Below are 18,426 nucleotides of genomic sequence, written 5' to 3'. Positions count from 1 at the left end.
TAGTCAGACGGGCGTTTTTTCGCGCGATTTGAGGATCGCATGACGGATGCGCATCCGCAAATCGCGTGACCGGTGCCCGAAAATCGCCCGAAAATCTGCTCCTAGCCGCGTTTCATTAGAAATGGGCCGGAGCTGTCCAGCGCATTGCATTCAATGGAGCCGGCAATACAGCCGGCTCCATTGAAAGCAATGCGCTGCGGGCGAGTGTGGGATGAATTGTCAGGAAGGGCTTAAATATATAAGCCCTTCCCTGCAATTCATCCAGAAATGTGTAAAAATAAAATATATATATATACTCACCTGCTCCCAGCAGCCGGAGTTCCGCGCGGCCGGCCTACAGTGGGTGTGAAGGGGGTGTGAGGCAGACCTGCCCCCTGATTGGCTCAGCGCTGAGCCAATCAGAGGCAGGTCTCACTCACACCCATTCATGAATTCATGAATGGGTGTGAGTGAGACCTGCCTCTGATTGGCTCAGGCTGAGCCAATCAGGGACAAGTCTGAGTCACACCCCCTTCACACCCACTGCAGGCCGGCCGCGCGGAACTCCGGCTGCCGGGAGCAGGTGAGTATATATATATATTTTTTATTTTAACACATTTCTGGATGAATTGCAGGGAAGGGCTTATATATTTAAGCCCTTCCTGACAATTCATCCAGCGCTGTTCGGCAGCCCATTGCTTTCAATGGAGCCGGCTGTATTGCCGGCTCCATTGAATTCAATGGGCAAACATCGTTCTTCTCTGCCACAGCTGTTACAGCTGTGGCAGAGAAGAATGATTTGTCTTCTATATGTTCTCAATGGGGTCGGCGCTGCTGAATATGTGGACCAATTCCTTGGTTATAGTCCCAGATTACATATTGCGTAAAGATATGGCCTCAGGGTAGTATATAGAATAATCCTCTATAAACAATATGTATTGATGTAAACAGGCTGACTTCACCAAGGCCCAAACAAAATTCATCTCAATCTGCTTAAACAGTACTTCAATAATGGGCATAGGAACTAAGTGGCTTCGAAAATGAAGCTTAGGTGCTGCTATGTGACACTTACTGCATGAGTCACAATAGGTTTTAACATCACCATGTATTCCAGGACAGAAAAACCTTTGCAGTATCCTTTCTGTTTTTTTGTTGGAACCCTAGATGGTCACTCATAATGTGTCCATGTCCAGATCTAGAATTTTTTTTAGGGTTTTGGAACAACTAGTTGCTGTACTGTATCTTCCCCTTTTTATCAAGTTGATATAATAAATCATTATCCAGAACCATATAAGAGAAAGTAAGCTGAGGCATAGGGTCTACAGATACCCTGTTTATTACTTTAGTATTTTCTCTAGTCCAAGAAATGGAAGTTTCTCTCATCTGTTCACTTTGAAAGTCATCTCTTCTGATTTCTAGTTCAGGCATACCTCCATTAGTGTAAGTCCCTGTCAGTGGTTCTTCTATATTCCCTGCCATGATAGAGAATGAAAACTGAAAGAACTCCCCTTCTGACACCCCATCTGCATCATCTGGTGAAAAGATGTGGGAGCTTCACGTACCTCACTTTTTAAGTCCCACAATTTCCAGAAAATGGGAAAATCCCTCCCCACAATAACATCTTGCATCATTATGGGGACTAACCCAATCTTATGATAGACAGACCCACAAGATGTATGGTAGACAGACACACAGGGAGTTGTAATACATATAATGGTAGTTTGGTAGTTACTGTGCTTTGTACAATCTTCTGTCCTTTAGGCTTCACTGAGCCCACACTCTTATTATAATTTTCACCATCAAAGGTCTTTACATAGTTTCCCACCAGAGGCGTAACTTGAGGCTCCTGGCCCCCAATGCGAAACCTGTTACAGGGCCCCTAACTACAATGCTTTATTCATAGTACTAGGCTCACTTTATTGAGAAGAGAGGCCTTATGGGCCCCCTAAGGCTCCTGGGCCCAGGTGCAACCGCATCCCTTATAGTTTCGCTAGTGTTTTCCACCACCCTTAAACCCAAGAAGAGTCTTAACAGGCACTCCCGGCAATCTGGACTTTTGTGGAGATAAAAGCTAGTACTGGGTATGATCCAGCAGCTCTTCAGCTGCGGTACAGCACTCCACCAGGTTGACTAGTTGATCTGCAGTTCTGGAGTCTCCACAATTTATCCATTTCCTCAATGCTTGTGACAGTGCTCCTAGGTACTTGTTCATGACCACTCAGGTGCAGTCAAAACCTCAGGATACAGCTATTTGTGGGTTAGGTGCACAAGATCAAACATCTGGGAATGTGGTGATTAATCCAATTGGTAAATCCAGTGGTGTACTCCCTGGGCTCTCAGAGCTAGAGTCACACCTAAAAATGCCAGGGCCTTGACTTTGAATTGGTCAAAGTCAGGGCTGCCTCCAATTCCAAATCAAAAGAATCCCCAGCAAAGAATGGAGCAATTCATCCTACCTACAATGCTTTCAATCATATTTCTCACCCCACAGTCCTTTCCAATGCAGGCAGATAAGCCTCAACATCCTTATCCAGTGTCACCTTTTGCAAATAGTGACAGACATGTATCACTCGCTGTTCAGCTGCTGGTTGAGCCACATGAAGATTCACCGTGCATTGTACCATATCCTGCAGCATCTGGTGGACTTTATTTGTAATCTTTCTGAGTATTGTAATTCACTCATTCTATTTATTACCTTGGTCTACCACCTTTGAACATGCTCACGTTCTAGTGTAGCATGTCTTTCCTGTGCACTGGTGCCCAAAACTGTATAAAACATTCCATGTGCAGGCTGACTAGTGATTCTAAAGTAGCAAAATGCTGTTCCTGTCATATGCATCTATGTATCCCAGATTTTTATTTGCCTTGGCAGCACCAGTCTGACACTAATTACTACTGTTAATTTTACTGTAAGCTAAAACTTTTAAGTCCTTTTCCAAACCAGTTTTATCCAGTTATTTTCCATTTACTATGTAATGGAGACATATATTTTGCTTTCTTACATGTGTAACCTTACATTTATCACTTTTTAAAGTTGCTATTACCCTGCCCAAGCCACCAACTTATCTAGATCCATTTCTAATCAAATGCTGCCTTCTTTTGTGCTAAGGCCAATCTGTAACGAAGAAATCAGACAGAGTCCCTGCAATTACTGATACAGGGTCCAAGTGGATAGTTCTGTTTGTGAGCCCAATGGGCCATAAATTGTAGAGGTTTGCTTATGGTGATTTTATGTACAGAGAATAAGGTATTGCCATCCCAAAACTCACTGTCATTCTAAATGGTATGGGTAGCAATAGGAAGACTTACACAAGGAAGTTGGGCAAAAAGCATTGGGTATGGAGGATAGCTTGCAGAGAAAATATAAAAGGAAGATGCAAAAAAAACAACGAAATCAGGGTTTTTTGGGATATTTAATCATATATATTCTAAAATGTCATGTAGTCCAAAGGGCAAGACGGTGCTCAGTTTGAAAATCAAGTGCATTTTTCTTCTTTTCAAATGGTCAAACCAATCATGGACATTGCTGCCTATTTGCTGAATGAGAGTAATGAAAAAGTTGGTGAATTTGTGATTATATGTAATAGATAAATGCTCAAACATACTAGATACAGCAGCCATTAAGCACCATGGCCTTTTTTATTATAGATTTGCCATTGTGTCTATGATAGATTCATTGTTTTTTATAAATCTAGCTCTTAATTTGATTAAAAGATATGTTGTTTTTATGTTTTATATTCCATTGTAACTTGGCGTTTGTAACTGATTTTTATTTTTTATGTAGCATACACCTTCAGAACTCTGAGGGAAAGGCTTCGGGCCCCAAAACATGGTGAATCGCTGGGCTAAGAAAAACAGATTAAATGTTTTAACCAATGGACTCTTTATTTCAATCAAATAAGAATGCGTCACACCCCATGGTTTTTTGCCATAGTTGCTTGTATGATTTTTGTGTGTTAATCACTGCTGTTTGAGGTGCTGGGCAGTAGACTCAGAACCATAGTGTGTTACTGTGTTAGCCAGTGGCTTTATGTTTTATTTTTTTGACACTGTGAGTTGCTTTGCTATGTATATGTGAATAAAGTAAATAATAGGCTAGCTATCATATTCCAGAATATGAAAAACCTACGAGTTACCTATCTATCTATCTATCTATCTCATATATATCTCATATCTATCTATCTATCTCCTATCTATCTCATATCTATCTATCTCATATCTATCTATCTATCTATCTATCTATCTATCTATCTATCTATCTATCTCATATCTATCTATCTATCAGCCAAGACATTAAAAACTAAAGTGAATAGCATTGATTATCTCATGAAATTGGCACCTGTCAAGCTGTGGGATGAATTAAGCAACAAGTAAGTTTTTCAAGTCGATATCTTTAGAAGCAAAAAAAAAAATTAAAGCCAAAAGGATCTAAGAAAATTTGACAAGGGTCATATTTTGATGGCTTGATGAATGGGTCCCACTATATCCAAAACTGAAGGTTCCTGATATACTGTGGTATATTTCAAATACCTGGTATACTTACCATTTGTGGTTCAAAGAAGGACAACTGGTGAATTAGCAACAGGATCATGGATGCCCAAGACACAATGGTGCACATCCCACAAAAGAGCTTCTGTAGCACAAGTTCCTGAAAAGGTTAATTATGACTGAGAGAAAAGTGTCGGTATATACTGGGCATTGCAGCTTGCTGTTTATGGGACTGTATAGCAGCAGACCAGTCAGAGTGCTCATGTTGACCAATGTCCACCATCGAAATCACCTACAATAGGCATATGAGCATCATAACCTGACCATGGAGAAATAGAAGAAGGTGGCCTAGTCTTAGGAATCATGCTTTCTTTTACATTAAGTGGACAGTCGAGTGTATGTTTATTGCTCATCTGGGGAAGACATGGCACTAGGATGTAAAAGCAATTGGCAGTGTTGTGCTATGGGCAATGATTTGAGGGGTCCCGAAATTAATATGGAATTAGTAATCTATTTCAGCAGGATAATATGCTATGCCATACTGAAAACTTGCTCAGAAAGGGTTTGAGAAACATAACAAAGAGTTTAAGTAGTGGACTTGATCTCCAGATTCCCCAGATCTCAATTCAATTGTGCATCTGTGGGATATGCTGAACACACAAGTTCCATTCATGCAGGCCTCACCTTGTAACTAAAGGGAGTCTTTCAAAAGTTTTAACCCCTCAAAACTGCTGGCAACACTATATAGGTGGTTGGGAGATCAGTGTTATTATTTCTCAGGTGATGGAAATGCAGGCTGCATCACCAATAAATTGAAATTTAATTATCCCCGCTACAGCAATCACAAGTGCACAGGAGGTGGCCCTTTAATGTGCAGGGCCCTGTGTCCTCTGCACTGAACATTTCCCCAATCCTCAATACCCCCTGAATACATTTACACTACCAGTCAAAAGTCTTTGAACACTTACAGTTTAACAGTGAAAATATTAAAGAAGAACACAGATATTCAAAAGAAAGTAAAAAAAATCATTTATTTTTATAATATAAAAAGCAAAACAAAAATATTGCCATTCAAGATCTTTGTGGCTAAAAAAAGTCAAACTTTCCTTTCATTAAAAAAAAAAACATTCAGCCTTTAAACGTTTTTAACTACTCTTGGCATTCCGTTGACTAGATTTTGTAAAATGGTTGATTTTAATTGCTGTCATGAGACTTGTAACATATTTCAGAGGCTAACTTGAGAGCTTGGACACTGTTTTCTCACTTCACAGTCAAGGTCTTCCCACAGAAGTAAGATTGAGTTTAGATCAGGCGATTGTGGTGACCATTCTATTTCAGGGTACCCTCTTCTTTCTTAACCAGGTAGTCCTTCGAAAGCTTTGAGGTGTGCTTTAGGTCATTATCTTGCTGCATAAAGAATCTCTGGCCGATCAGTTTTTTTTTTCCTACAGGGATTCCGAGCTACAGGAGCCGTTTACCATCTATTTCATTTGGAGAGCAGCACGATGGACTTATCTTCTGCTTTTGTAGTCAGTCATGGCTTCACATTTCACAGTTGATCCTTGTTATTTTCAGTTTCCCAAATCACTTCATGGTGTATGCAACAGTAGACCTGGGGATCCTCAGTTTTTAGAGGCAATGGTCATGACAAATTTGGTTCGTAATGACCATGTTAATTATGTAGACTTCTTGCTATCAAATATTTATCTCTCACCTTTCTACAGTTGATTTCAAGTTGCTATGGTTCTGATAACGCACTAGAATCACAGTAGAAATATTTGCCAACACATGGACAATGACACAATGCTAAGCCTGATGTAAAGTGATCCCTGTTGGCAACTATATGCTCACTTTTAGGAGGTTATATTTGGGATATTAACATACAGTAATCTTATCTTTTAGTGAGACAATGTCCTCATGCTTTACTCATTAGTATTGGACCAGAAACTCCAAGTGCTCGCGGTATCCAAAGACATATACAAACCTTACAATTCAGATTGCATGCTACTCAAAGTATCCAACTGCAGCTCGAAAGTTAAAATTTAACAGGTAGGTATACACACTAGCTGATATACCCAGCTTTGCCCGAGGTAGTTTGTTTGCACAGAAAATTTTATGAAGTCATGTTTACTTCAGAGAAACCAAGGAATAAAATATATTTACCATTTTGTATGATTCTTTGTGTTACCCATGGTGAATATATTTTATTCCTTGTTTCCTGTAAAGTAACCATGACTTCATAAAATTTTCCATGCGAACAACAGGTAAACACCTGCACCAAATTAACTCAGGTGAAGCCAGGTATATCAAATAGTATACACATAAAGGTGAGGTAGATTCTCTTCCTTATATGCAAATAGTGATGGGGCAGAGTCTCCTCAGTATATACACATAGAGGAGTGTTAGATTCTCCTCAGTACATATGCAGAGAGTTGTGAGATAGATTCTCCTCAGCACATACACATAGAAGTGAGGTAGATAATCAAGTTGCGACCCCTTTACTTTCCCTATTTACATACACGTTTTGATCGCGATTTATCATGTTTGGACAATAAATTAAAGAAAAAAGGCCTGCTTAGTACGTCTCCACGACCTGAACTTAGTGTGTGTAAAAAAAATCATTTCCTTAGGCTTTATTGTTTCTGAAAAAATAACTCTCTCGTGTTTCATGGTTTTTTTGCAGATTTTCATGCTTTGAATTGACTAATCAAGCTATGCCCCCTTTACTTTTTCAATTTAGGACCTAAAGAATGTTCATGACAAATTTCAAGTTTGTACGACACCAGGAAGTTACAGTATTAGTGATGAGTCAGCGAGTCAATCTTTGAGGGCTTTTGCATTTATATATACTTTATATATACAGAGGTGAGGTAGATTCTCCTCAGTATATAGACAGATAGGTAAGTTAGATTCTCCTCAGTATATACACATAAAGGAGTGTTACATTCTCCTCAGTATATACACATAGAGGTAAGGTAGATTTTCCCCCAGTATATACACATAGAAAGGCATTAGATTCTCCTCAGCATATAGAGGTGAGGTAGATTCTCCTCAGTATATAGACAGATAGGTAAGTTAGATTCTCCTCAGTATATACACATAAAGGTGAGATAGATTTTTCTCAGTATATGCAGATAGGGATGGGGCAGATTCTCCTCAGTATATACTCAGAGAGGTGAGGTAGATTCTCCTCAGTATATACACATAGAGGTCAGTTGGATTCTTCTCAGTACATGCACATAGAGAGGAGGTAGATTCTCCTCAGTATATACACATAGAGTTGAGGTAGATTCTCCTTAGTATATACAGATCACCCTGCAGAATGACTATTTTGTTAGTCAGAGAACTACATCTCTTTACTGATTACTATTTGATTCTTTCACATGCATTTAAAAGATTATTGTATATCAGAAACTAGATCGCAACTTTAAACTTATTTAAGGCTATTTATATTCAAATTTTGAGATTTTGTTATTTTTTATTTTTATTTCCTTTAATTAATTCTAACTAGTGTTCTACCTTTACTGATGACACAGGGCTTTGTCTGATTACCATTCTCACTGTCTTGAATTGCAATAAACAAGAAGAATTCAGAGGTACGTAAAAGACCAGAAACTGTAACACACCCTCTGAATGCTTCAACACTGCTGGGATTTATTGTTTTAAGAGCTCCTTTAGCAACTAGCTTGATCCTTGCTTTTGTTTTAAGACCTAGTTTGAAAATATAAAAAGGAAAATCTGATTAGATGCAATGAGTAGTACCTCCAATTCTTCTCTACACTAATTTTCATTCAAAAGGCCCATCATCTTGTCCCTTTCCGATAGCCAAGTGATAATAGCAGCTCCTCTGGGTTATTTTGGGATCTGGCTGCAGGTTACTCCAGCAGTTTAACACCGAAATAAAATGATTGACAATGTAATTTTACAGCAGGGTGGGTCACTGCCTTGGTGGGCTCCCTAAAGTAGCGAGACTCTCAGCAATTGTTCTGCTTGCCTCTCATTCTTAATCCTCTAAGAGCCACATTAAAATTGGAAATAAGAGAGATGGAATAAATCCTCCACAGTGCCACCTATTGAAAGGCAGCATTCCTTCGAGTCAAAGTGGGACTTTTTATACAAGTCTTGTTACAATGACTGGGAATCAAAAGCAAAGCCAGACTCCATGTACATACAGCTGTTTCCGGGTTATTGCCCATCATCAGTGTACAGTAGGAGTCTGGCTTTTGCTAGTGAGAGGCCTGGGACAGGGGTCAGAAACGCTGTCAGAACATCTGTACACTGATGATGGGCAATAACCCGGAAACAGCTGTATGTACATGGAGTCTGGCTTTGCTTTTGATTCCCAGTCATTGTAACAAGACTTGTATAAAAAGTCCCACTTTGACTCGAAGGAATGCTGCCTTTCAATAGGTGGCACTGTGGAGGATTTATTCCATCTCCCTTATTTGCATATTACCCAGAGGAGCGTGCGTGGCCATTTGAGTCTCCTCACTTAGTTTATAGTATTGCTCTCCCTAAGGAGAAAAGAGCGTTTCTGACCTTCTTGAGAGGGTGCAGCCAGTCCACGAAGGAAGGTATGCAGGGACATGAAATAAATGTAGGAAAAAAATGTGGCTGTAGGCACAATCCCATTTAACTCAAAGAGGCACAGGACATGTTTTTAAGCTCGACTCCTCTGTTTTTATTAAGAATGAATCCAGCATATAATAATAGACATGTTTCGAGAAGTAGTTTTTTTTTCTTCAATATTTTAAGTTATGTAAGGGGAGAATAAAAATGTAAATGTTTTTTTCTGTATAACAGCTTAGATGCCACAGTTAGCAATGAATATGACATCTGCTGGGTTAAATAATACAGAGGAGTGATTAGATTAGCAAGTTCTTATCTTTTCACTCTTTTGGGGGCGGGGAGGGGGACACTGCCATATGTGACATAGAGCAATCATGTTCTCCGATTGATAAGGGAATGATAATATTAACGAAAGTCCATGTTATCTTTCTCCTGGAACAGTAGAGTGGACAGGAGAATCACAGATCATTCTAAGCTCCCTGCTTGACCCCACTGCCCTTCCTCTGCTCTGCACACAGACTAAAGTGACAGCTGTAAATTCAGCATTCCTGCTCTCACTTCAAATAGCTGTAGCTGCAGTTATACAATGGATACAAACATTCTTGGCTTTAAAATAATTCTTTAAATCTTGCATTTAATAAGTCCAAAACTCTGGCTATAGCCACAATATAACTGGAGCTACAGCCGTTTGAAGTAGAACAAGGTCTATCCATCTAGAATTGTAATGTTCTTTTCCAATTGAACAAACAGAACTCGGGGTAAGTAGTATGGAAATTAATGCAAGCCCTGACATCATTAGGTAATAAAGTAACACTTCCACATCAGAGAGTAAAAAAGCACTTCTAAATAATTAAAATCCCTATGAAGGTCATGAAGGTGACTCTACAGTCCTAGAATGTCCTCAACATTTAATACTAAATAATTTATTACATAGGTAGAGGTCTAAAAATAAGCATCACAATACATGTGGGACATAGTACAATGAAAGAAATAAGATGAAAATTAATTAGGTGGATAGGTATTTCACATCTTTTCCTAATAAAGTATAGAAACAGTTATGAAGTTCATAGCAAAGTAGTCTACTGCAAAGGATGGGAAAGTAGGCATTAATCTATCTTGCAGCAAGGACAGATGGAAAGCAATTAATCAGACCTCTTTCACTAGGTCCAAATAAAATAGAGAATATTTTAAATGTGTAAATGTTTTACATGTAATATATTATAAATTTTTCTGCAACCCATTGTGCCACCTAAATAAATCTAACAAATATTACATCAAATTTCCAAATGGCAGAAAAACAGTTAGTTAAAATCCCCCATTAGAACGTAACGTTTATTTGGAAATATTAAAATGTTGCGTAACTGAAGTAATAAAATAATTAAAAACACAAGTGATTGTCCAACATGAGATAATTCATCACCACCCTGGGCTAAAAGGTGTATATGTGTCTAATGCTATTTGTAGCAAAATATTTACACCCAAATACTGTAGATCTGATCCATAGAGACATGGACTTCACAAGACTTCTGAGGATGTCCTGTGGTACTTTGCACCAAGAAGTTATCAGCAGATCCTTTAAGTCCTGTAAATTGTGAGGGGGGAACTCCTTGGATCAGACTTGCTATGCAAGCAAAACCCACAGGTGTTCAAACAGATTGAATTCTAGAAAAATTGGAGGACAAGCCAATACCTTGAACTCTTTGTCATGCTCCTCAGACCATTTTTTAAAATTGTTTGTAATATGGCAACCTGAAAAAGACCATTGCCTTTAGGAGTTACCATTGTCATGAAGAGGTATACTTGGGCAGAAACAATTTTTTGGTAGATTGTATGAATCCATCACATCCATATGAATGCCAGGAACAAAGGTTTCCCAACAGAATAATGCTGAGTACATCACATTGCCTTTATTTTCCATAGTGTATCCTAGTGCCTTCTCTTTCACAGGTAAGAAATGCGCATGCACCCAACTATCCATATGATGTAAAATAAAATGCTAATCGTCAGGTCAAGCCATCTTTTTTACTGGTCTGTGGTCTAGTTCTAATAAGGGCTTAGTCACACGGGCACATCCAGGCGCCGATGTGCCCGTCTTCCTGCAGGATAAGCCGGCCGCACTGCAGGTACGGATGTTTCTCCGCAGCGCCGGCAAAAAGAACACATGACCGGCTCCCTTGGCAGTCATGTGTTGTTTATTCCAGCACTGCAGAGAGTCGTCCGCACCTGCAGTGCGGCCGTCTTCTTTGTGCAGGAAGACGGGTGCATCCGCGCCCGGATGCGCCCGTGTGACTAAGCCCTAATCATGCACTCATTACCAGGCTAGCCTTTTCTCTCCATTGGCATAAACGAGTTTTGGGTGCCCATATAGACATACTGCATATGGATTATGTGTTCCATGGAACAAGCATGCAATATGCATCAGTTAATGGCGGTTTTGACACTCATAAAGGTAGATTATGAAATTTATCAGTGCAGAATTCTACACGTATGTAGATTTGCATGCAGGTGGTGGTGGTGGTATTTCAATGGATTGGAAGACAGGCAATATAGTCTATAGGAAGCACTTAATTTCTTATTTTTAAATTCACATTTTCAGTGAAATACAACCTTATTAATTCACCAAGCTCCTCTTAATATGGGATATTTGCCTAAAATATTAACACTAAATCTTTGACTACAGCTAAATAGTATATCAAGTCAATTTTTCAGCTTATAACTATGGAAATATAGCCTGATTAAATATGGATATCCCATTATTATTAGATGGTAAAGTAAATATCCACAAAACAATAAACATTACATTGTATACAAATGATTAAATGTAAATAAATGTCTACTGTGTAACTATGCTTATACTTCTCTTTATTTTCATTGTGATTTTATTTTGGATTGTTTAGGATTTTACCTAAATGGCCGGCTCACAGGGGCGTATGCGTAAAATGCTACGTGGGCCAGCAGTGAGCAGGCATATCGCTGTGTAGGGCAGCAATTTTGCACTGCGCATGACAGTGTATCCGCATGCTGTCGTGCCCAGTCAGGTTTGTATCTTTTTTTTAAAATTTCCCGCTCTGTTGCTAAGCGCCGCACATATGCAATGTAATTGCATATGTATCATATTATTATGTACCCATGTAGAGCAATAGGGCTCTATTGCATACAATACACTGTTAAATAGAACAGGCTGCATTCTTTTTTACATGTGTATTATACACAATAAAAAAAAATAATAGATCATAGGTCAAGCCTTAAAAATCCCAGCGCCCCAGGTTGTAAACTCTATATCATATGTGAAGCACTTATTTCACAGTGGTGACTCCACAGAGTATACCCCTAATCTGAAAAAGCCAGTCAGATCACAAAAGAGGGCTCACGTCCAGCAGATATATCAATTCCAGATCTCGGTGTTTCGTATGGACGATTTATTTACAATGTATCTGAAACACGTTTCAGCTCCTACGTAAGCCTTTTTCAAGCAGGAAGTTAACACGTATATTTCTCTCACCTACATCCTGAATTACTCACTTAAACAGTTATCTCTTACCCTACCTATCTCTGGAGCGCTGCCTTGCTGATTGTTACAATAAAAAAAAATGCTAGTATGAGTGGGTCAATGAAAATCAATGCACATTCTCTGACTCCATTCCCAGCGTATTATGCACTCATACATCGCAATGAAATTACGCACGTGTGACTCTGCCGCAAAGAAGGTAAACCAAGAAAAATAGATGTACAAAGGCCATTCAGTAGAAATGTTGCATAGCTACATAGTTGGTATGGTTGAAAAAAGACACAAGTCTTTCATTTCCAACCTATAATTCTACCATGTTGATCTAGAGGTAGGCAAAATAATCTCAAAAGGCAAGTGTCATTTGTGCTTCTAATTAGGGAAAAAAATAATTTACAACTCTAGATCTGGCAATAAATTCCTGGATTAATGTCCCATTTCCAAAAATCTAGTACTCATAACTGGTGATATTGCTTTAAGAAATGCGTCCAAGCTGTTCTTCAACTTGTTCAATAAATCAGCCATTACAATATGTGGCAGAGACTTCCATAGTATCGCTGCTCTTACAGTAAAGAAGCCCCATCTCTGATAATGCTGAAACCTTCTTTGCTGTAGACATAAAGAATATCCTGTTATCATCCCTAAAATGTATCTTTTTTGCATAAATCTATATTTTAATATGTCTTATTCTAGATGTAGAATTTCCAGGGCTATGGGCCTACTATTTCAATGTATCACTTCTCAGTACAGAAATAAGATACTGTGTTAAAAATTCATACTTTGAAAGTGCATTAAAGGTCCTTTTTAAAATGTCTAATATTTTTTAATTAGTCATAGCTTGCAAATCCTCCTAAGTCATTATGTGTCGTAACATCGTACAATATTTCTCATAAACTTAGCCACTTGTGCTCTACTGGTATACTTCTCCGGTATTCACCATAAAGAGAGAAAAATAAGCTACTTCCTGTCAGCCATATTAGTTGCCATGGACAAATGTCACTGGGTCAAAACAGGGCCTTAAATTCTATGCCTATGTGAAACAACTCCCTACTTATTGTACTGTTTATCACTCTCAACTTTATCTGGTAACCAATAAAAATTAGTTCACCCTCTACCAACCACTTTCACTGTGCAGATAATTTGTGTTGGTCCATCAATGCTCCAGTGATTAAGATCCCTGGTAATCACTACAGAATTAAATTCTTGCAATTCTCACTTTCTCTTTATTGTGAACAAACCTAAAATGTATGAAAATGCAATCTATCATTGATACAAGTAGATCTGCTTTATACTGTGCAGTATGTTTGCATCACTAATCTGAAATCTATGACCCTTCAGCTGCTGTGGAAGTCCCAGAACTCCATGAAATCTGTAGAATGTCATGACATATCCAGACTTGTAGTTTCTGAACAGCTGGAGCTCCATAGATTGCACACAATCGATGCAAATGTATAATAAAAATTAATTAATAAAGCGCTCATAAATAATGTAGGTGAGTAATGATAGCATACACTGAATAATATATAGACAGGATAAATAGGGATTGATTGTTTCTCTAGGAACTATAAGCCAGGGTAATATGTGGTCCAATGATGACATCATTAAGGAAGGGACTTACTGCATCAAGGGGAGTAGGACTCTTCAATGCAGGTTATTTGCATGAAAGAACCATAAAGTGTATATCTAAAAAGCTCAAACAAGTGAATATAAAACTACATCAATTGTTTTGAAGACCTTAACACACCAATATTTTTTTCTATTGGAAATGCACTTTGACTCAGAGATACATAACAACAGAAACTTTGAATCTCTAAACAATTGAATCCACTCTGCTTCAGCTGTATTGACTAAATAAAATATAAAGTTGAGCAGTACAAATGGGTCAAGCAAGTCAAAGTTTGCATGGAAACATAATTTCATATATAGATCAAATATAACAGGCCAATCAAATGCAAGCCTCATTTTTCTTGTGATCCATCTCTAGAAAAAAATATTAAATATGCTCAAGTCAGTTACTCTGCCTGTAGGCATTAGGCTCACCATATATTTACTGAAGGCCTAATATAATAACTGACTGGACCCTTCATCATAATAATACCTGAAAATTAAGAAATGTGAGAGATCCTAACAGTTTTTAGTATGTTTTGTTGAGGCACGGTATAATCAATAGTACTGCAAAAGGTAAGGGAATGATGATACATATGAAAAGTTGGTTTATGGTAATTGTGAAATGTATTATAGATTCACTTACACTGGGGCTGGTATTATAGACATGGTGATGCACAGACATGAGTGTGAATTCAGTGAAAAAATGCTAATTGCCATAAGTTTACTGTAGTTTGTAAAGTTGTGTTACATTAAGACTATAATAATGTGAAATTAGGAGACTTTGTTTATTATTATAACTATTTTGACACATTGCTCTTACAAAACATAACAGAACTCTCTTCCAATAGAAGCATATGGTTGGCTTCCATAGCAGTGGGAAGGGAAGATAAGAAAAATACTGGTATTCTAGTATATTAGGATTCATAATATTACTGTGAAAATAGATGTATCTGATGTCAAAATACCAAGAGTCAAGTAAAGGAAATCTCATCATCTAAATGTGGTAAATGCAGACATGTAAAAAATAGTACAGGCTGCAATTAAGGGATTCCTTCTATTCACATGAACCACTGAATTTGTCCTGAAACGGTAAAGACTCTCTGCAGTAACTACAGATAACATATGATACACCAGTATGTACCTATCCACTGCTCACTTTAAGTGAGTTGCTACGCCAGTTTTACGCATTAATATATTGTTATTTAGAAATAAATAGTCATTGATGTTCTTTCAGGTGTGATATATTATAAATAGTAATATAAACCAGAGTCATAGCTAAAGTAGATGTTTCAGTATCTCACCTGGGGCAGATATTTTGTTTGCTTGACTAATTTTATATCTGAAAACTCTAGTCAATGCAGAAAGGCTTGTTGGTGTCCCCAACAGAAGCACCTAGAAATTGATGTCAACAACACTCCAACCCCCGCCTGACTACACCTCTTGTTATGATAGATATATATCTAAAGAGCTCTATATAAAAGTATATGATTGGTAGCAAATATTTAGGCCCATTTCAAAATAGCCAACAGCTTTCAAAAGCTTACTAACAGAGTAAATGAAATATATTGATTTCCTGGGACAAAACAATAATGGAATGCAAAAATCCTATGAAATTTACAAAACGCAATGAAATAGAAACATATTTTCCATATATCGCTGGATTAAATTGGTCACTTTACCGCTTACAATATTTCTTATGGAGCACTTTCTTCAGCAAAGTAATATTTTTAAGATGAATATTAATCTGCAGTTTGGAAAATATATACATCTATTTCCAAAATAATGTCATTAGCCTATTGGACAGATTGTTAGCTGGATGGATAGATGGATGGATGATAGATAGATAGATAGATAGATAGATAGATAGATAGATAGATAGATAGATAGATAGATAGATAGATAGATAGATAGATATAGAGAGATAGATAGATATGAGATAGAGAGAGATAGATAGATAGATAGATAGATAGATAGATAGATAGATAGATAGATAGATAGATAGATAGATAGATATGGATATAGATAGATAGATAGATAGATAGATAGATATGGATATAGATAGATAGATAGATAGATATGGGATAGATAGATAGATAGATAGATATGGGATAGATAGATAGATAGATAGATAGATATGGATATAGATAGAAGATAGATAGATAGAAGATAGATAGATAGATAGATAGATAGATAGATAGATAGATAGATAGATAGATAGATAGAGTTTAGTCATGACCAAAGACATTTCTTTTGATTATACCTAAATCATCCATTCAAAATGGCATGGTAACATGGGAATAGAGATATAAGAATCGGCAAAAAAGGGAACATCACTTATTTGTATTGTCGGCCTTCATGCTGTGAAGTGCGATACTATGCATATGCATCACCATACATACCTAAAATTCATGATGGTACATTGCTTAATAAATAATACAAATATCTAATATTCTGTCAACAGCAAAAGTGCAGCAAATGAATTTGGTTGGCAAGGGGTAAGTAGATGTAAAATGATTGCTATAGTTGCTGCGTTACAACTTGCGTTCTTAATTTTTTTTTTTTTCTAAATATATAAAATAGAATGCTTACTTTTCCAAGAACCTAATTGATTATAATAATGGAAATTATATTATTTACTATACAACGTGTTTTATTTCCCTCATTAAACAATATCATTAAGATCAAACTATTAAGAAAGCTAACTTAAGAAGAAAAATACACAAATTTTGGTGGGAAAAGAAATCCTATTTATAAAAACCTAGGCTAGAATACTTAGAATGACCATATTTTATTATTACTAACTACATTCTGCATTATTTACATTGAATGCTTTTTGTATTGTTCTAAAATGAATTGACTAAATAGTGAAAATAACTCCTATAAAGTGCTACTAAATCATTATAAACAAGATAAATTAACTTATCACATTATCCAAATCAATTTTACTAAGAAATCAAATTAAAATCACAGTAACTGCCTTCCCTGCCTCTTGTTATAGGGCCTGCATTGCTGGCTTCCATAAAAAAAAGGCTTTTAGAGTAATATCCTGCATAAAATAACTGTCATAGATACAACATTTTTATTGATCTACAAATCTATACCATGAAATATGCAAGAGGCTTTCAGCTTTGTGGTTCATAAGATTTAAATGTTACCTGTCCTGTAGGAGGAAGAGATACAGCAGTAACTGTTCTGGGGATGTATAAAGCAGATAATAACTATAAACTGAGCCTATTAATTTGTGCTTTGTAAATTAGGGTTTGCTGTCCTACTAAGGGATATATTTTCACATCCTATAGTGATCTTACTTGTTCCATGCAATTGCACATCTTGAAAACTTCAGTAAAATATTGTTATCACTACAATAAGATTCATTTGCTACACTTGTAACCATTTAATAAAAATGGTTATAGAGATGCACTGTATCTAGGGCACTCTCTCCTTTCCTGTAAGGATGAATAATACATTTGTCTTGGAGCAAAGCCTTGTCATCTTCTTGTAAGAGCAAAGACTTCTGGGAGTCTGAAACTCCACTATTCAAGGGGCTGCTTAGTCATGCCAACTGCTCACTGTCAACATGAGGCTAACATTTTTCTAAAAAAAAACTAAAAAAAAAAAAAAAACGCTGCCTAATATTTGCTACAGTACTGTGTAAAAGTTTTACGCAGTTGTGGAAAAAATACTAAAAAGTAAGAATTTTTTACAAAAATAAAAGGCATCTGATTGACTCCAAATTCATTCTACAGCAGGACAACAACTCCAAACATCCAACCAATGTCATAAACATTATCTTCTGCATAATGAAGAACAAGGAGTACAGGAAATGATGATATGGCCCCACCAAGCCCTGATCTCAACTTCATGGAGTCTATCTGTGATTATATGAAGAGACAGAAGAAATCAAGCAAGCCTATATCCAAGGAAGATCTGTTGTTAGTTCTTCAAGATCTTTGGAACAACCTCCCTGCCGAGTTCCTTCAAAAATTGTGTGCAAGTGTACCTAGAAGAATTGATGCTGCTTTGAAGTCAAAGGGTTGTCACACTTAATATTGGTTTGATTTAGATTTCTCCTTTGTTCAATAACAAAAATAAACTATTAGCATTTCTATTTTTGGAAGCATTCTTACTTTGCAGCATTTTTCACACCTGTCTAAAACTTTTACATAGTACTGTTGATCGCAAATCACTGCATTTAGTGCATTGGGGTTTAATGTTGGGCAGGAATTTGCACATATTCACCAATGCTAGTGAAGGTATATGTGCTTAGTTCAGACAGT

The sequence above is a fragment of the Eleutherodactylus coqui genome, chromosome 9, assembly GCF_035609145.1.
Source record: "Eleutherodactylus coqui strain aEleCoq1 chromosome 9, aEleCoq1.hap1, whole genome shotgun sequence".
Taxonomy (NCBI): Eukaryota; Metazoa; Chordata; class Amphibia; order Anura; family Eleutherodactylidae; genus Eleutherodactylus; species Eleutherodactylus coqui.
The sequence above is the reverse complement of the archived record's forward strand: the minus strand, read 5'-3'. Positions refer to the sequence as shown.